The sequence below is a fragment of the Apodemus sylvaticus genome, chromosome 19, assembly GCF_947179515.1.
Source record: "Apodemus sylvaticus chromosome 19, mApoSyl1.1, whole genome shotgun sequence".
Lineage (NCBI taxonomy): Eukaryota > Metazoa > Chordata > Mammalia > Rodentia > Muridae > Apodemus > Apodemus sylvaticus.
In genome coordinates this window covers 18,407,120-18,428,289 of record NC_067490.1, presented here as the reverse complement: position 1 = coordinate 18,428,289, position 21,170 = coordinate 18,407,120, and the positions used below count along the sequence as shown (strand labels likewise).

The 21,170-nt window shown below is 46.7% G+C and overlaps 1 protein-coding gene across 3 annotated transcripts in view; it reads left to right on the top strand.

The window, feature by feature from the left end:
• The first annotated feature begins 4,859 nt into the window (after positions 1 to 4,859).
• The window catches only part of Rhobtb1 (Rho related BTB domain containing 1), a 73,825-nt gene continuing 57,514 nt past the window's right edge, over positions 4,860 to 21,170 (top strand). Inside the window, exons 1-2 of one of the 3 annotated variants that reach the window (XM_052163559.1) lie at positions 4,860 to 4,972; positions 7,596 to 7,646. The gene's annotated coding sequence lies outside the window, so the exon portion shown is untranslated. Of the gene's footprint in view, positions 4,973 to 5,414; positions 5,618 to 7,595; positions 7,647 to 11,540; positions 11,782 to 21,170 lie in introns of those variants that run through there. The other 2 variants (XM_052163560.1, XM_052163562.1) reach the window with 2 other exon arrangements.

Sequence of the window (21,170 nt, the reverse complement as noted above, 5' to 3'; positions counted from 1 at the left end):
TACACAGAGAAGCCCTGTCTCGAGAAAAAAAAACCAAATCCAAAAAACAAAAACAAAAACAAACAAATAAACTCACAAAGCTGCTAGAGACAGAAAGGATTATTTCATATGGTGGACGGTGGATATACCAACTACACAAAAGCTGTAGAAATGGCCCCCAAGATAGCAAGCTGGGACATACCTGTCCCCGCTGGTCCACCTAAAGCAACTTGTAAATATGTCGCTCCCACGTTGGGGTATTGGATAAAAGGGTATCTGCAGAAACGAGGTCACCAAGAGGTCATTTTCTCTTTTGGCCATCAACACACAGCATTACAGAAGCGCATGGACACTTGTCTCTGCCCCTTGTCACTAGCCAGAGAGCAGGCCTCTGGACAGAGCAGTTCAGATCAACCCCATGACTCCCGAAAGGCTGGCATCCAGGGTGGCTTAGACGAAGCCGCTTGTAAAAGTTGATTAAACCCAGTGCCCTGCGCTATCCTGGCTCTGGAGCCCGGAACAGATCTTTGGAGCCAGCCGGTAATGCTTGTACATGCCACGGACTACGTCATCCCTTAGATGCCACAAAGTCCTTGGTCACTGCAACAGCAGCTGTGTCACCCCAGCAATCTCCCCCAACAACTGCTTTTCAATAAACCCTTTGACCAAAAGCAGCCGTTCTTTAAAGCAGGCCCAGCTTACTTTCTCCTGCGTCTGAAATGACTCCCTAGCGCCAACCATTTATCCATCTTCCAACCTAGCTTTAGAAGTGGCTTTCCAGACCGAGGGGTGGGAAGTGGCAGCTGTCGCGCTACACCCCAATGGTCCAAGCCACTGGCCCACAGCTGTTGCTTCAATCATGGGGGGGGGCGGGGGGGTGAGACTTTTGCGCCTGCGCAGGAGGGAGGGGCGTTGGCTCCTCCAGCGGCTGTCGGTTACAGATCCGCTCTGATGAGGACTTAACACCACAGGACTAAGAAAACTCTCTCTGTGGGAATTTTATGTAAGTAACTTCCCATACCCACGGATAGACTGGAAAAAGCTTCAGGCAATAGAAGCACTGAGTGCTTGTAATTGAGTTGATGATAGAGTTTTCGTGGGGGTAGTGCATGTTTAATTTGCAATTTGAAAATGATGACCCCAGAATTTTTTTTTAAATTTAATTCAGCAATAAAGGGCTAGAAAGTTGACTCAGCAGCTGTAAGCCTTGCAGCTCTTGCAGAGGACTGGAGATCAGATCCCAGAACCCACGTTGGCATCTCGCAAACGACCTTCAAACTCCAGCTACTGGGCTCTGACTCCCTCTTGTGGCTTCTGCAAGCACCTGCACTTGTGTGCACATACACCTAGGCAGCTACACGTATTTAAACACAAAATACATATTTAAAGAACAAAAATTAAGAATATGCAAATAGCAAGACAAACCTTCTATAAAATATCCCAAAACAAGAACATCTCTTTTAGTGATAAGGAGGTAAGGGTGGTCAGTTAGCCCAAGACGAGATGTTTTGACAGGATTGGTCATTAGGGAAATGCAAATCGAAGCCGTGGTGAGTTAGTTCTCTTCATTAGGGATGAACAGTAATTTTGTAAATACCAAACCAAAAGAAGAAGAAAAAAGTGATGATACCAAATATTAAAATATTATTGGTGGGGATGTAGAACACACAGTCGCTCTGAAAATAAACAGTCTGACAGCTTATTTAGCATTTGATTCAGGACTTGGCATTCCTGAGCTTTCATCTCAAAGGAAAAAATATTCACACACAAAACATTTGTGTACAAATGTTTACAGAAGTAATTTTTTATTGTAGCAAAATGCTGAAAATACTTGAATGGCATTCTATAGGTGAATGAACACACACACACGTGGCAGATCCATACAATGGACACTTAAGAAAAGAAATGATCTACTGATACAGATGATACTGTAGATAGATCTCAAAGGCAGTGTGTGGAGAAAAAAAACTTCAATCTGAAAATTTACATATTAATATTTCCAAGAAAAGGACTCATCATGATAAGGGTCTAGAAATGAGGGGGGAATGATTAATGGCTTAAAGGGAATTGCAAACGCCAAGGGCTCAGTAGCGAGTGATTTTATTGATAACTAAAGCATACTTCGATATGCAAATTGTGGCATTTAAATGTTTACATTATAATTCTTGTGTATATATGTGCATGAACACGCGCTTGTGAGATGGCTGGTCTGGGATGGGTTTGGTTGTTGGTGTTGTTTAGTTTGGTGGTGGTGGTGGATGGGGGGGGTGTTTTTATTTTATTTTATTTATGTATTTTTTGGTGGGGAGGCAACATCATTGGTAAATTACTTACCATAACAAGTTTAACATCACCTTTGTGCAAGAAAATTAGGGAGAAAAGTGTTGGCTAATTTCCCATGAGGCCTCAGTTCTTGTATTATCTAAGCCCAGCTCTTGCATGAAGCTACGCCATCTGCTGTGCTTCGATTCCCTCTTTCCTGTCCGTAGTCACAGAGCACAAAGCACGACCGCTCCTCTACCTTCACGAATCGGAGGTCACATGTGTGAAGTTTGGGGCGCCATGGGCCCCCCTGATGTGGGCGGTAGTGTCTCCTTGATATCTCTTCCCTTGCTTGGTACAAATTTCCAGTAATTTTTCTTCTGCCCTATCTGAAATCACTGCTAGTAGCAATTTATTTTCCTGGAAGCTCTCCAGATCATTCCTCCCTCGAGTTTAGGTAATCCATGAGGTCCAAAATGGTAGTAAGATGACTGGTAGGCGTTCCTTACCCACGCTACAAGGATGGCCCTTGGGGGGCTCGGGAGAGGGTCAGGCATCCCAAGAGTATGCACAGCACTTGGTATCTGCCTACTCTTACGACCTCCCCGAATCTTCAGAAAACCGTTGTCATGTGACCTTTTTATTTTGTGTACAGATGTACAGGTGTGTGCATAGGATGCCAAGTATGTTTGGGGAGGTGATCAAGGGTGGCACATGCGTGTGCACGTACTTGTGGAGTTCAGAGGTCAACCTTGGGGTTGTTCATAGAGCTGTCCCTTCCCCCCTCCCCTTTTTTGAGGCAAGGCCTCTCTCACTGAATCAATCAGCTAGGCTTTAGAACCAGTGAACTCTTGCTGTCTCTACCTCTGACAGTGTGGGGCACCACAGGGCATGCCATCATGCCTGGCATGTTGCACAGGTGATAGCAGGTTCTTCTTTTTTAATGTGTGACTGAGGAGGTGAAAGACACCCAAAGGGGACCAGACGTTACAACAAAAGTTAGTGATAAAATAAAACCTGCCCTGGATGACCCCCCAGGGCACAAATGGCGGCCACTAACAATACTACACATGCGGATTTCCTGTGCCTCAGTTGCCCCGTCTGTAAAATGGTTCTGCTGGCATGTCTCGTCAGTTGTGGTGGTGTATGATTTTAAGAAACAAGAAAAAGGAAAGAAAAGGAAAGGAAAGGATCGAACGCCATTCCCCATTGCACTTAGGGCCACAGTACATATTTCTTAGTTACCAAGTTCCCATTTCTCAGTTACAGTTCTATTCCTTCCTCGGTGCCCAAGGTAGCTTGAAAAGAAGTGACTTGCAGAGAAGTAGCTAGCAAGCAACAAGGGGTTAATTAACTTTCCCTGATATATTCCTGAAGAGAGTGTCTATTGATTAAGTCTTTCAACATGGCGTCCTTTTAAAGCAGACGGAGGGAAGTCTGCCCCTTGCCAAGCAAATGACCACATGCAGTCACGGATCTACCTCAAACTCCTCAGACACGGGAATTTGACTTGTCGCTTCCTTCTCTTGCTGGCAGCGAAAGCTTATGGCCGTGATGACCCCCTTCCAATGACGAAGGTACATTAAAGATTGCTTAAATCACGCAGGTTGCCCAGGCAACATTTTCTTACATAAACATTCCATTTGCTTAGCCGGTTGGTGGTACAAACCTGCAAGGCCAAGGCTTTAGGAGTTCAAGGTCAGCCTTGGCCACAAGGTTGGAGTTGGAGATCAGCTATGGGAGGACCTAAGGGGGTGGAAGGCAGGAAATTACCAAAGGAACTGGAAACAAGGGATTCTAGGGAGGAAGAGAAAGCCATCTAAGAAAACCAAATGTGGTTTCCTAAAAAGGAGGGACGGAGGCCTTACTGTAAGGCAGGGTTTTGTTGGCTATTCTTTCTTTTGGGTTGATTTGAAGGATAACCCAAAGAAACCACGCTCACAGTAAAATATGGCTACCTTTCCCACCCTTTCGAGATCTCGACAGGGCCTCACCTAAGAACTGATGGCGGCCAAGACTGTAACGGTGGCCATATTTGTGTGCTTGGTGCTCAGCCTTCAGAAGGGTTTATAAACATAACACATCCCTAGCTGAAGGCATTCACGCCCTAATCCGCCAGCTGTCTCTTTGCAGGACTAGAGTGAGCCGATTACACAGCTGAGCCTAACAGGCAGTTGAGCAGGCAGACTGAAAGTTCCCTGCGGACAGGAGCCAAGTTAGTTGCTTCCCCTGTCACCTCCTTAGAGATTCGCGTGATGCCAGACACCCCTAGGCACCTAGGCACTTCTTATGCGAATGCGTGAAAAGTAGCCTTGACTCTGCCCCCAGAACTCACAATCGGCTTGAAAGTCCGCGACGCCCGGAGAAGAGCTAGTTTGGTTTTCCTTTCCAAGATTTCCTGCCGACCCCGGGAGAAGCCGAAATCAGTTTCAGCTCTTCCCCCAGCCTCTCTAAAACGGCTGATTTCGGGGTGGGAGGTGGGGGTGGAGATGATGGGGGGGCAGCAGGGCGCCCTCCCCCGCCCCCTGCCGGGACCCCTCTAGCCGGGTGTAGGGGAAGGTGACCAGGAGGGGGAGAACCAGCCCGCACGTGCTGCGCCCAGGGGAGGAGGCTGGGCCAGCGCAGCGCTTAGTCAGCAGCTGGGCTCGGTTTTGAAACAAAAGCCAATGTCCTCCCTCGGAGTCCGCGGCCGGTCAGTTCCTAGGGGGAAGAAAGCTATGCTGCCCAGCCGGTTAGTGGCCCAACTTACTTTTCCTGAGCCCAGGACTGAGGACCAGCGGATGTTCGGGAGTGGGTGGGATGCTGCGGGGAGGGGGCGCGGGGACAGCTCGCACACACCCTGCCCTGCTCCGATCTCCGCTTGGCCCAAGGCCGGGTCCCCGGGGTGCAGGACGCACTCTGGTCCCGACCGAGCGCCCTGGAGCCCAGGCCCCTCCGGTGTGCGTGCAGCCGCGGCACCTTCGCCACCTCGCGTCCCACAGCTCAGACACATCGGGCCCTGGTTTCATGAATGAAATCCAATCGTGTGGTTATAAATAGCTGCCAAGGCTGCTCACGTCACGGTGGAGAGAGGGAGCGATCGGAGGCCGCCACCGCGTTGCTTGCTCCGTGCTGGGGCGCAGGGTTCCGCCCGGTGCCCCGCCTGGCCGGGGAAGGGGGCGGGAGGAGGGCAGGGCTGGCGGCGACAGCGACCTGGGGACGAGTCCCGTGGCCTGCGCCGGGACGCGGACGCGGCCGGGCGCGGCTGGGCCATGCTGCCTTTGTGCCACGCTGGGCGGGTGGCGCGCGGTGCGCAGGGTCCCGGCGTCCCCGCGAGCGCGCGCGGCGGGGGCCGCTGCTGAGCGGCGGAGGGAGCCTGGTCTCGCTAGGCTGCAGGGTAGGTGGCTGTGTCGTGCAGAGAGCCCCAGTGAGCCGCGGAGCACCCCCACCAGCTCCCAATCGCCCCGCGGGTGGCAGGTGGGGACCCCGGCCCATGTGCCCCCCGAGCGACATTTGCGGGAGTGAGCTGAAGGGATACGGGGACAGTCTCCTCCCAGACCAGTGAGCCTAAGAGATGTGAAGGAGCACCCGCCCCAGCCGCACCCCTAACTTGTAGAGGCTGAGAACACATACAACAGGCACCTTTAGCAGGTCGGCTACACCAGGGCGGGTGCTGCCGCGCCCCCAAAGAAAGGCGCCTTTTCCTCGAAGGACTCTGGTGGGGAACTCGGGATGCAAGAAGTGGGGTGCTCTGATCCCTTGGGTGCTTGCCCTGCCCCAAGCAGTGCCTTTGGGTACACGATGACGCCCCCTCATCCTCCCCTATCCTCCCCTATCCTCCCCTATCCTCCCCCGCCCCCAGCCCTGTGTCTAGGGAGTCTGTTGTGAGTTGCTGTGCCAACAGTACACACCGCCCGTGAGTGGCTTACACACACCTAAACTTATGTGTTCAGCTTCAGGTTACTAGGGTCACAGCCAGGTGGTGTGGGAAGATATGCAGAAGAGACCCACACTCACACCCACCTCCCAAAAAGCGGAAGGACCATGTAAAAAAATATAACATTAGCTCCCACTGTTGGCCGTGGGGTTTCCATCCCATATCAAACTACTCAAACGGAGGAGCAAAGTCAATATTTAGACTTGGACAAGCCAGCAAAGTTAGGACTAGGGAGAGCCAACCAGAGTTCTGAGTTGGCTTTGCAAGTCAGCAGGGAGCTGTGCCTTTGGGGCTGTCTGTACACAGGAGCTGGGGCATTGGGCATGGGGGCGTGCATTAAACTGGATACTTAAGTCACAGAAAGCTGGGAAGCTCTAGATCGCAGCAAGCAGAGGAGTCCTGCTGACTTTGAACCGCCCTGCTCTGTGCTTTGGGGGAAGCTATTAGATACTCAGTCTGGGGTTTCAGCCTGAGATTCTCCACCCTGCTGGCTGCTCTACCGGCCAGAAGAAACATACAGGAGACTCAAACTCATACCAAGCTTCCAGAGGCGTTCAGCTTTGCCAAGGGCAGATAATAAGCCACCAACAGGCTCCTAAGTTCACTTTTGAAACACTATTTGGAGACTTGATGTGTGTATTTCGTCTTCGGTGATCTCTGAGACACGTCTTATGAGAACCAATAGATCCCATAAGATAAACTCAGTCTTTGGGACTGTAAGTTAACATCTGCGTGTTGCCCCACAGGGGAAGTGAGCAGTTGATTATTGTATTAAACAAGGTTCTCCCGAGATTTCTGGATCATATCTGAATGTCAATGGGGGTATGGGTTTGACCCTTACCTCCCATGGTGGGAGGCTTTGGACGATCATTATCAACAGTCTTTTGAGCTTGCCTACTCTTATCTTCCAAAGTTGTGAAGGTCATGAGCATCTCAAGGTACAGGGTTATGTGTGATCACGAAGATACACAGAAAGCTGGTTAATGTTACTGACTTAATTTAATACTTCTAATAAATAAATAAGAAACCAGAATTCATTGCCCTGGGGTTAAAATGATGTTTTAAAATGACATTTCGAAGAAACAAATATCTCTCCTCCACTGTCTGTTTGAGAAAGCCTGTGAGAGTTTTCCCCGTGCCTCTCATCCATTTGTAGCTAAGTGTTTTTTCTGTACCATTCCCAAATGTTCAGAAATATACTTTTTTAAATGCTATAAAATGCTAGCATAGCTATTTCAGGAGACACTTGACCCAAAGAAATACCAGTGAACACACAGTACAGACTGAAGTTAGGCCAACTCTGCCCATCCTTGGGTATGGAGAAAGATACAAAGTATGTTTTGGGTTTTTTGTTTTGTTTTGTTTTGTTTTAAAAATGAGTTCCCGTGAGCTCCTGGCAGGCAGAGGGATTTCAACAGTGTTTCTCTCTTTTTTCTAGGTAAGGCCAGCTGTGCACAGGAATTCCTGTTCTTCACTTCCAGCAAGCCAGGTCAGTATCTCTGCGCATGCGCACAAGCACGGATGGGTGGCATATCGTCTGATGCGGAGTGTGTGTCCTAGAGCAGGTTTCTTAGTCTTGAAAGTATTGGGTTTTGCTGTTTTATATATGGTTTGAATCGATTGTTTGTTGAAATCACTATTTTCTCTGTGAGGAAAACGACCCTAAAATGAACCCCATACGCCTTCTCTCCTTCCTGTGGGTCATTCTAACTAGAAAACCAAAATGGTAGTAGACAGTTGAGGATCCTGGGCATCTGGGTGTCAGGAATGGAGATTTGACTCATCTTCATTTTAGCCTTCAGGAGATACAAGAACGTTTCAAAGAATAGTAGATGCATTTATGCGCATGCGTCAAGGTTTGGTTCTGCCCATTTATGTTTTTATTCTATGTGTACGTGTGTCATATTAATGGACAAATACATCATACACACACACATATACAACAACTGGTGTGTGACAACTTTTGGGTAATTGTTTTTAAAAGATCTGTCCTGATGATCTAAAACATAAACTCCTATTTGAAAATTTCATCTTTGACAGGGAGACTGAGGCCAAGAAAAGTTACTTGTTTAACTCAGTAACTACAGATAACCCAGGAACACTCAGTGGAACAGCTGGTCCTATAGAAGAGGTTCCACACTTTTAAGGAAATAGGCACTTCCTAGCATGGATCAGTTAAAGTTAAAGGTCTATCATGAGGGTGGGGTAGAGTCTCTGACTCTTAAGAAGTTTCCAAGCAGATTAAAGAGGCAAGATGCTAAACATTCCAATATGGAAAAGGTGAAGAATAAATCATCATCTTTGTGCAAGTCCCAAGGCTGATTTGGGGATCTATAGAACTTTCATAAGAAATCCAATGTTTTCTGTTGTATGAGATTATTTTGAATGCCATGTGCCGAGCATATGCCTTCATCTGCATAGATGATAAATGAGTGTTTGGAAGTAGTCAGGATACAGACTTTTAAACTAAGTGCGATGGTACAGTTGTTTCCAGCCATGGTGGTCCAGGACCATGGAGGGAGAGGCCCTATGGCTTACAGGGTTTCAAAGGTTGAAAGCTGTCACTCTGCAGGACATGTTTGATAAAAGGCTACAATGTGTCGTGAAGCCTCAAAGTACCTTCTTCCTTCAGCCTCAGTGGGCCTGCAATATTGTACATACAGTGGATAGGTTTGGATACATAGTAGATAAATCCCAACCAAAGTCCTGAAAAGGGTCAGTAGCTCCAAGTTTCAGACATTGATAGTTTGCACCTCTTACCTGTGTTTCCTCCTTTGCTCTGTTTCTAAAGAATAATTTGTAACAGTTGTTTACCCTCTGGGAATTTTAAACACAGAGTCACTAACAAATTACAAATTACAAAGGTGACCCTCTAGATAAACTCTTGATCAAGTACTGACAGCCCCAGCTCACCTAATAGCTTTACAAAAGCACAGTTAGTTAAGGGATATCTTTAATCAATTAAGACATAGTTGTATGCTATTCTTTAAGAGCTTGATCTATAAAGGTTGCTATATCCTAGACCATTCTAAGACAGATCATATTCCATGGTTCTTATTGGGGAGATCCCATTACAGGCCAGATCCTCACCATTAACCGATATATGGCTGGCTGTGATAAATGATATGCCATAAAATATAATCAATATGACAATCATAAATCTATAATTTATTTAAAGTAGTCAAATTACACTCTAAATTATGTAATGTTGGAGCCCATAAGAACCTTAGAATTCGCAAGCTGTCACTAACGGAATTTACTCAGTTAGCAGTCAGCCTTTCCGTTGCTTTCTTAAGTATCAGCAGCCTTTGGCTTCTCTCTTGTAAAATGGCTAGAAACATTTGGAGCATTGCTAGCCTCGCTTGGTAGAAAATAGACAAACTGGGGCCTGGGTGACAGCGCAGTCTCTAAAGTGTTTGGCATCCAAACATAAAGCCCTGAATCGAATTCCCAGAAGTTACCTCTAAAAAAAAAAAAAAAAAGGCTCAGCGTGCTTACAATTCCATCCCTGGGGAGGCAGGGACAGGTGGACAGTCAGCCTGAATCAGCAAGTCTCAGGCTACCAAGAGACAGATGTCTGTGAAAAACATAAGGTGGACTCTACCTGGGGAATGAGAGCCAGAGGCTGTTCTGTGGCCTCCAGGTATACCTGTACACACACACACACACACACACACACATACACACATATACACATACACACACATACACACATACACACATACACACACATACACACATACACACATACACACACACATACACACACACATACACACACACATACAAACACACACACACACATCTTCACCTTTCTGTTGATCTTGTAACAGCAGAAATTCAGCCCTACTGTGTGAAGACTTCCTCTCCCCTGGCTGGTGATTTAAATCTGGCCCGTTTACTCCCCTTCCCTTCTCCACCAAGGTTCTCTCCATCAACCTCACAGCACTAAACCAAAAGTTGGAGAAGGAGTTCAAAATGAGTTACAAATAGCTAAGGGACAAAGGAGGAGGAGGTGGGGTGGGGGGGGTAGGAGAAAGTATGGACTCTGTGGAAAGGGGAAAAGGGAAAGGAGGCTTGGAGGGTGGCAGGAGGCAGGGATCAAACAGACAGAATGGCTACAGGTTGGTTATTTAAAGATTTTATTTATTTACTTACTTACTTTCTTACTTATTTATTTTAGTTTGAGAAACACATAAAGCCAGTGACTAAGGTAAAACCAGCTATCTCCCCTCCCAGCTCCTTTGTTCCCAAGGCAGAGGTTGGAAAATAGACAGACACAGGAAATGAAGGGTATGCATGGCCAGGGTCTTCCCAGATGCCTGTGGCGTTGTCTGTCTTCAGATATTCCTTCTAGCTGGGACTGAGACATATTGGCACAGAAGGATGAACTGTCAGGAGGTCCTGACAGAGCAACTACACTTCCCTAGGCCACTCTTAAGTTTTCTTTCTTGGATAACAGCAAATTCCCAGTGTTTATGGGTTTTAAGATCAGACTCCATCTCTCTGTGGAGAAATGTCTTTTAAATTTGTAGCCAACCAACCATAAACCGAACCCAGTGACCCCCTCCAACACATACACCAGCCAGACCAACAACTAGGGCTTCTTACATTCTTCCGAGATGCCCAGCATTTGACTGCACTGCGCCTGGTATTCATTTTCAATTCCAATTTACAGAAGCACAAAAGGAAGAAGAGAAGGTTAAGAAACTGATAATAACACTTAGACTGGGTTCATTGTAGTCTGACCGAGAAGTTGAATACATCCAAGATGAACTCCAGGCTAGGGATACTTTAAACCTTTTCATTCCAGATCACTCTTGCAAGGGAAGAAACACTGGCGTCAAATGGCACATTTCTACACCCAACATATCTAACAGACACATCTTCTCAGCTACCTTGCCTACACAAATCTACTGACTCTGACTACGTGTCATTTCCAATGTATGTTGTTGGAGGTTACAGGCATAAACACTCAAGTCAATGCCGGCTGAATCATGGAGTCATGGAGTCAAGTCCCTATAAGGTCACTTGTTTGAGCCTCCCTCTGGTGACAAAGCACTGGCACCAGCAAGGTGATGTAACTTGACCACTCTCATAGTTAATAAGTGACTTCTCCTGAACTCAGCCCAGGTCTCCCGATCCAAGCCAGGCTTCTATCCCCGTTACATAACACCACCTAGAAAATGCCAAGGCTCCTGAACTCTCCAACTTTGCCACAGTTCCAATGAGCGAGTCCAAAATACACACACACACACACACACACCAAGCCATGTCCAGCAGCGAGAGATAAGAGGGTGCCAACAGTACACAGATACGCCGGGTACTAGGAGCAACCCTCCTTATCAGCAGAGATGTCGACACAGACTGTTCCTTTTTCTCCTCATCAGAACATAACTCTCAAAGCTCTGATCCTGTCCAAGCCATCTCAGCTGACCAGCCCATCGGTAGCTTTGTGATTTTGTCTCTGCCCTGGCGACTTATTAGCCGTGCGCTCTGGGTGAAATACATTCAGAACTTGTCTCCCGTAGCCCGAAAATGGCAATGACGTATGCCCTCATCCTTGAGGCCACGAGGATGTCCTGAAGTCATGTCCGCAGACCACGTTCTAAGTGCTGACCAAGGTTAGTGGTCTTCTGGGCCTTCCCGGAATATATTGGCAGGAAGCGCTGTACTGTAGGTGGGTGGTCATGTCACTTTATCTCCAAGTTTACTTATGTCCTTGGATACAATTGCTACAAGAATGGTTACAGTAACATTTCCTGTAGTCATTTCTTGAGTAAGGACAGAGTGAATGTTCTCATTCTCTCTCTCTCTCTCTCTCTCTCTCTCTCTCTCTCTCTCTCTCTCTCTCTCTCTCTTTCTCTCTCTCTCTCTCCTGTGTGTGTACATATATGTGTGCATTCATGTGCGCAAGCATGTTTCCCCCTTCCTCTCCCCCTCTCTCTTGATGCTTCTTTCTCCTTGTGACTCTCCTCTCTCTCCCTCTTACCCCTATGTCCCCCCCTTTTCTCTCTTCCCACCTCCTCTTCCCTCCCCTCCACCCCATGCCTCCTCTATCTGCTGGTCCCTGTGGCTCGCCCACAATTGCATTTCTTTCTCCCGTAGTCTAGAATCACTGGAGTTTCTATGACTCCTCCCATCGCTTTTTGCCTCTGCCCTAGCATAATACCCAGACCATCTCGGAGAGCCTGGCCTCGCCTTCCCTTCCAGACCCTGCACAGGCTCTAACGCGTGCTTCTTGTAGCCCTTACATCTCAGAGCAACTACAGTGTTTCCAACCAAGCCACCAAGACAGTCCTTGCTTCTGGGGGAAACTTTTGCTTTCAATTTCGAAGCACATCCGAGCTCCCGCCTCCTTTTTAGCTAACAGCGTGTTGAGCATTAAGGTCTGGTTGTCTTTTCCTTAAGCCATGTGCTGCTGCTGGTAAGTAGCTAGGAAAGCACAACCCTGCAGTTGGGCCCAGCCCCCTCCACACTTGATAACCTGGCCTGGCCTAGTTGACACCTCCAGGAAGCATCCCAGCACACAACTCTCTCCCCCCAGCTGCCACAATGTCATGTGATTCCTGCTCTGCTCTGGACTTTTGGAACATAGTCTTGGCAACGCACCCTGTCCATCTCTTATGCAGCAGAGGGAGCCTGCCAGGGACTGTTTTTGCCTTCACCCATACCTGTTTTCTTCCTTCTGTTTTAATAATTCAACGGCCTCGAATGGACTTCTTTTTCCTGACGGCACAGTTACCGGCTCAGTAATTGGCACGTATGTAGTGCAAGATGGGCGTGGCTGTTGTGTGTTTTTCCCCAGTTCTATGAAGCACCTAAGTGAGGGGCCTGGTGCTTTTGATCTCCAATTACTACATTTTCCCAACTCTATTAGTAACATTACATGGGTTGAGCTTTGATTTCTTTCTTACCAAGGGATACTAATGCTTAAAGTCAGGCTCAATGGGAATGGAAGATTTGTGGAAAAGGCAGTCTAATTCGGGAGCTCTAAGGTGGGACCTGGTATCAGGAGTCCCTAACAAGCCAGTGAGATTTGCACCACGTCTCATGAGCTGGTACCGGACAGGCTGCGGCTGGACCCTCACCTAAGTCTGATTGCCTGTGTCTTAAACATGGAAGGAGTGGAGAGGGTGGTTTGCTGATGGGTCTTGTAAGGAAAGCAACTGTATCAGCTATTATGGGGACAAAACTCTTGGCAGAAGCGGTTAAAGGGAGGATGGGTTTATTTAGGCTCTCGGTTTAAAGGAAAGGTGTTGCGAGGCAGCTGCTGCCCGTGCGCTTGGAAACAGAGCCAGACGAACACCTCAGCTTGCCTTCTTGTTCTCATTGAGTCTGGGATGCCAGAGCATGGGCTGATGCCACCCACATTCACGGCGAGTTTTCCCCCTCAGTTAAGCCTCTCTCTAAATGTTCTCACAGACATCCCCAGATGTCTGTTCCCATGGCAATTCAAAATCCCCGTCAAGTTAACAAGAAAGATTAACCACCATATAATTACTGCATATGTGTACGTAAATATAAATGGAAGTGCTTCTGGGAATTGGAAATATAGCCTTGTGGTAGAGCGTGTGCTTAGCATGTGCAAGGCTCTGTGTCCAGTTTCCAATGTACACATGCATACATACTCATACAAGTGCTAGTCAGAACTGTAGAACACTTAACAGACAATAAGAACATTCACAATACCTCTTACTATAACTCATACACACACACACACACACACACACACCTATTTACAGCCAATATATGGTTATATAGTTAGCACACAGAGTTCAGGTCCCACACAAGTGTTCTGTTATCTCTCAAGAGTCAGACAAAAGGGAAACAAACCATAGACGCACAAGTCTGGACTGAATGTCGCTATCAGTGGTGTGCAGGAGTGTCCTACTTAGGGTTTCTATTGCTGCAATGAAATACCATGACTCAAAAGCATATCAGGGAGGAAAGGGTTTATTGGCCTTACACTTCCAGATCTCAGTCCATCGCTGGAGGAAGTCTGGACAGGAACTCAAACGGGGCTGAAACCTGAAGGCAGGAGCTGATGCAGAGGGATGTTCTTCTACTGGCTTGCTCCCCATGGCTTGCTCAGCCTGCTTTCTTATAGAACCCAGGATGGCACAATAGGCTAGGTTCTCCCCATTGATCACTGATTGAGAAAATACCTTTCAGCAGGATCTCATGGAGCCATTTCCTCAGTTGAGGATGCTTTCTCTCCAATGACTCTAGCTTATGCCACAAATCCAGCCACTTCAGGGAGTCTATGACCAAATGGCTAGAAGTGTTTAAACTCTGCAAAAATATTTCCTCAGATTTAACTGTTCACAATGTAACAACAACAACACACACACACAGCACACCTTTTTAAAAGTTCTAGTTTTTTAAAAGGTTTATGTATATATGTGCATTAGTGCTTTATTTGTAGGACAAAAGAGGGCATCGGATTCCATTACTGATGGTTGTGAGCCACCCTGTCGTTGAGGGAAATTGAACTCAGGACTCTGGAAGAGCAGTCAGTGCTCTTAACCACTGAGCCAACACACTTTTTATGTTATTCTACAGAACATTAAATTGAGCCCCAATAGGTTGGGATGACCAGTTTCTGTGATGTAAATACTTCTAAGGTGACTGATATTTCTGAGGTGACATTGGCAACCCTTCTTCAGTATGTCTGCCCCACACACAACATTGCCGGAATGACCTCTAAGCCATACATTCTGTGTGTGTGCTTTCAATTGCTATATTTCTGTTTTTTTATTGTGCGGGTGTTTTGCCTGTATGTATGTCTATGCACCACACGAGAGCCCAGTTCCCACAGAAGCCAGAAAAAGGAATCAGATTCCTTAGAACGGGAGCTCTAGGTGGTGGTGAGCTGCCAAGTGAGTCCTTAGCAAGACCACTATCCAGCGTTCTTAACTGCTGGACCATCCTCTAGCACAGCGTGGGGTCTGACAAAATATGAAATAATAGGAAATGGTGGCTTTTGAGAACTTAGTATAGTTTATTTCATTGTAAGTTTCTACAATGTGTGTGTGTGTGTGTGTGTGTGTGTGTGTTAATGATGGCACTATTTTAACGGACTTGTCAAGTTTTGCAGTTTGCTCTTGTGAACTAGTGATGGCTGGCCCCGGAACATTGAGAGCTGCTTAGTTCTCAACTTTAGCCTTACCTGGATTGGGATACCTTAAGGGACTTCCTCCCTACAGTTTCAGACTTAGCTCCTACCCTGGGTTTCAGGAAATGGAACAGGAAATATTTGTATTGAATTTGACCTTACCTTAAAAAAAAGTAACGTCAAATCCATTTGTGTAAGACCCAATGTTCAGAGGCTGACCATTCGCACAGAGCCAGCACAGAGATGCAACCTAACCACGGCCCATGTGGTCACTTCACATTTGGAAGAACCACAGCCTTGGCTTGTATTTTATATCTGTCTGTGCTGATTTTGCACAGTTATGGGGCTCTTTGCGCCATTTCTTAGGCACATCTGGGGCACTCTGGGAGTATCTAGCCTTCCATTACATGCATTGATGAGTTCAGTCTGCACATCAGACTTTTTATGGATGAAATCATATCCCATGCACGTGTGCATATGTATATATTGTATGTTCATACTTATGTAGGTGTGCTCATACATACAGGTGTGCCTTCACACGTGTGCAGGTGTGTGCACAGGCTGAGATCAATACTAGGGTGTCTTCCTTGACTGTGCTTCACCTTAGTTTTTTTAAAGATTCATTTATTTATTTATTATATGTAAGTACACTGGAGCTGTCTTCAGACACACTAGAAGAGGGCATCCAATCCCATTACAGATGGTTGTGAGCCACCATGTAGTTGCTGGGATTTGAATTCAGGACCTCTGGAAGAACAGTCAGTGCTCTTAACTGCTGAGCCGTCTCTCCAGCCCATCCACTTTATATTTTAAGAGAGAGTCTCTCACTGAACCTGGAGTTCATTGATTGGGGCAAGCTGACTGGCCAAAGAGCACAGGTTACAGATGCGCAACTCGCGACTTTAACGTGGGTGCCAGGGCTCTGAGCTCAGGTCCTTCCTTACTAAGGCCTCCTGCCTGCCTGCCTGCCTGCCCAGCTTTACAGCACCTAGCTTCTTGCCCTTGGCATTGTGGATTTGAGATCCATCCAGGATGAATGTAACAAGACCTCATCCACTTTCATGGGTGTAGAGCATTCCACTGTATGAATGGATCTCAATTTATCATTGATTTAGTCATTCTATACGTAGTGGGTTGTTTCCAGAGGCTGGTTCTTAGGAACCAAGGTACCAAAAACAGTCTGCTACGGGTAGCAGTGTTACTCTAATCCAAGCAAGTCCGCTCAGCCGGACTTCCTCAGTCAATGGACTCCTCTCCTCCTCCTACAGCACATCCAGAGCCATTGGTCCATTTGTGTGAATGTGCTTTTACTTCCCTAAGTCCTGAGGCCACGGTCTCTGTGGATCATAGATTGTCCTCCTGAGTCTCTCCTCCACGCAGCTGCTCCCTTTTGTCGGGACATCTGCATTTATTCTAAAGGGTCATGGTATCTGGCTTCACATCAGTAAGCAGGGGAGAGTGACAGTGGCCTCAGAACCAAGGGCTAAATCTCTGGCAACTGATCAGTGAGGCTCCTAGAGAGAGGTTCAGCGCAGGGAAATGGCTCCCTGGTGTGTATCAAACAAAATTCAACAGTGAGCTCCCTTGACTGGAAGTCCACCCAGCAGTCTGCCCTGACGTGACTTGGTCTGGAGAGAGCACTGCCCTGTCAGTTGTTCAGCCAGCGGGTGATCCCTGCCTTTAGGGATTTTCCTTGGGAAAATTTTTGGAGAGAGGAGGGGAAGCGGTAAGAAAGAAAGCATGGGGAGGAGGGCGGACAAGATTTTCTTTTCATCTACTTGGCTCCGAGCACACCCTCACCCTAACTGGCATAGCTCTGTCTCCTCTGGCTCAGCTGCAGTCGGTCAGCTGTGCTGTATCTTCACAAATGTTTGTGCTACGGAGAGTTCACCCTCTGACAGCCCTGGAGAATGTTTTCAGTGAAGCAGCTGCAAAGCACTGACACACACACACAGAGTTGTCTTCACACTTGCATTATTCATTGCTTCCTGTTTGAATTCTTGCTTTCTCAGAAGAGTATTAACAGCCCCGATATCTCCTTCAAGAACTGATCCACAGCACCATCGTTAACTCTTTTTTTTTTTTAAAGACTTAGTTATTTTATGTATGTGAGTCCACTGTCACTGTCTTCAGACACACCAGAAGAGAGCATGGGATCCCATCACAGATGGTTGTGATGCGGTTGCTGGGAATTGAACTCAGGACCTCTGGAAGAGCAGTCAGTCCTATTAACCACTAAGCCATCTCTCCAGCTCTGCCACTGTTTACTCTTGACAAAGTTTTCCCGGCCTGCCCTGGGCCACAGCACAGCCACACTCCACAGCTCTGTAAGGTATCTGTAAAAACAATCACCCAACTATGACGCATATAAAGGACCCATGGAAAAGCACAGAAGTTACAGCGAGGTAGGTCAAGGGCCACCAGGCAGGGATGGCTGTGGAGTTAGGAGAGTCAGAAGTTCAAGGTTATCCTCAGCTGCATATCAGTTATAGACCAGCCTAGGTCATGCGATACCTGTTCTCAAATTTAATTAATTAATAAAAGCAAGTTGTAGGGAGCTGGGAATTTGGCTCAGTTGCTGTAATCCTTGCTATATAAGCATGAAGACCTGAGTTCAGGTCTCCAAGGTCCACACATCAAGCTGGGTGCTGTGGTTCAACTCCAGTACTAAGATAGAGATCACGCCATCTCAGCATTGGGATGGGGTGTGGTGGACAGGTAGGCTCTCGGAACTCACAGACCTAGCCAGTCTCTGAACTCCAAGTTGAGTGAGAGAACCTGCCTCCAAGTACAAGATGGGAAGCCTGTGTGTGTGTACATGTGCAGACACAGGCACACATGTGCAGACACATGCACACATGTACAGACATGTGCACATGCACACACACATACACACACACACACCACTCTCATACAACTGTCAGAAATAAAATTTAAAAGCCCACAAGAACACACCGTCAATACCTACCTGAATCTGCCATTCTACCGCACCTAATGGAAGTGATAAATCCCACACCCAAGGTGGAGTTGAGCCTTTCATCCACAGACCCTGACTCTTCCTGGGACTGTCACCTCATCTGAGCTAACTAATTTCAGTTTCAGGTAAGACTCGGTCACCCATGGATCTGAACACTCATGCAAGTCACCCCTTCCCAGGAACAACAATAATAGCGCGGAATTAGTGACAGGGCAGGAGCATGCATCAGTATTCATACGCCTGTGACTTCTGTGCCTTCAGAAACGCAGGCACGTGCACAGCACGCCAACTGGGGAATTCGGAGTTGCTTTCCTCCTCACAAATGTCAGGTTCTGTCACAACTGCTGACCCGGGCTTAGAATAGTGTGGCCCCAATTGATTTCTGCATAATACATTTGCTTTCTAATTTCTTCAACTTGCTCGTTTCTGTAAGCATAAATATTTTCTTTGGATGCTCAAATGTTCAAAGCCAAGAATTTTTCCTCTTCTGCTAGAAATAAAAGTGTGTGTGTGTGTGTGTGTGTGTGTGTGTGTGTGTGTGTGTGTGTATGTGTTTGTTCTGAGTGGCCTTGGCTGTCCTTTTTATTTAGTTCAGTTTTGGTGTCTGGTGTTCGGCACATTATCATTTTGATTTTCTGGGAGTTTTTCTTTTGTTTTGTTTTTCCATGTGAAAGCCTGGGTCAAAGGGAAACTGGCTGGCTGTGGTTTACAAACATGGTTTTTCAAAGCTTGAGCATCTTCAAAAATAATTTGCAGGCATCTAGAGAGATGGCCCAGAGGTTAGGAGCATTTGCCACCCTTTCTTTTGCAGATGACCTGGGTTCAATTCCCTGCACCCAACATGGCAGCTCACTGCCTGTAACTCTAGTTCCAGGAGATATGACAACATTTTCTATCCTCCGAAAGACCAGACACACAGAGGCAAGATGCTCATACACATAAAAATAAAAATAATTATAGTAGTAGTAGTAGTAGAAGAAGAAGAAGTAATAGTAATAATAATAATAATAAGGCGTGGATCAATGGCTCAGTGGGAAGAGCATTTGTTATACTGAGCTCACATCCCAGGGCCCCCATGTAACGGTGAGCCTGGGTCTTTGCGCCTGTGACCCTAGTTGTGTGGCTATGGAAAGAGGGAGATCTCTGGACTTGCCAGCCACCAGCCTGTCTCCAGTTTCAGTGAGAGCCTATCTAAAGGAAAAAAGGGAGAGAGTCTGTCTTAGTCAAGGATTCTATTCCTGCACAAACATCATTACCAAGAGGCAAGTTGGGAAGGAAAGGGTTTATTGAGCTTATACTTCCACACTGCTGTTCATCACCAAAGGAAGTCAGGACTGGAACACAAGCAGGTCAGGAAGCAGGAGCTGATGCAGAGGCCATGGAGGGATGTTCCTTACTGGCTTGCTTCCCCTGGCTTGCTCAGCCTGCTCTCTTATAGAACCCAAGACCACCAGCCCAAAGGTGGTACCACCCACAAGGGGCCCTCCCCCCTTGATCACTAATTGAGAAAATGCCCCACAGCCGGATCCCATGGAGTCACTTCCCCAACTGAAGCTCCTTTCTTTGTGATAACTCCAGTCTGTGTCAAGTTGACACACAAAACCAGCCAGTACAGAGTCATAGACCAGGACACACAAATCCTCCTCTGTCCTATAGTCTTTCATACAAACACTCGCACACACATATGCCACACACAAGGACATATACCACATACCTACACACCCATAAACATACACCACACACACACATATATACACACCACACATACAAATACACATGCACAAACACCACATACATTCACACACACCACACCATACATATCACATACATACATATACATACACATACATAAATACACATACACACATATACATACACATACACACATATAAACACACATACATATACATATACCACATACAAATACACATACACATCACACCACACACATTCATATACATGTGTACGTACCACATACACACACATCACACAACACACATATACACCACACACACATTCATATACATGCACACATACCACATACACACACACACACACCACTAATAACAATAGTAATAATAATTTCATAACTGGTATGTATAGGCACACTCAGTATAGTTAGCAATCCATGGCTACGCTTATATAGTCCTTATATATTTTTAAATCCTGAAATAGTCTCCTTTAAGAAAGCAATACTCCCTGAGCATGGCAGCCCATGCCTGTAACCTCGGCACTGGTAGTGGCAGAGGCACGTGGACCCCTGGGAGTTCAAGGCAACTTGGGTCTCCACAGTGAGTTCCAGGCAGCCAGGGCTATATAAGCAGAGCCCGTCTCAATAACAACCAAACGAAATAAATGCAATGCACGTCAAAAGTACTATCCTGCGGTAGAAGGCTGAAGTATGACATACTGTTGCCAGCTATAACACGAATTAACTTGAAACCATTTGCTGAGGGGAAGAAGAGAGACAGAGACTCCAGACTGCAAGACTCCGGTCACGAGAAATGCTATGAGCAGTCAAAGCCAGCACCAGAAAAAGATGGGCTGGGGAAGCACCAGTTAGGCCAAGCTGATGCCATGCCAAGATTTCATGCTGCCCTTGCATGTGAGTGTCATTGCCTAACTTTGGGGATATTAAAAAGAAAGCAACAAATTATACATTGTAAATGAGTAAGATTTGTAGCACATGAATTTGGTCCCAATTTCTAGTTAGGTCATGTTAAAGAGAATATGTCAAGAATGGGCCTGGGTAAATAAATAAATAAATAAATCTTTAAATAAAAAAAAAAAGAGGGGAGCTGGAGAGATGGCTCAGCAGTTAAGAGCACTGACTGCTCTTCCGAAGGTCCTGAGTCCAAATCCCAGCCACCACATGGTGGCTCACAACCATCCATAAGGAGATCTAATGCCCTTTTCTG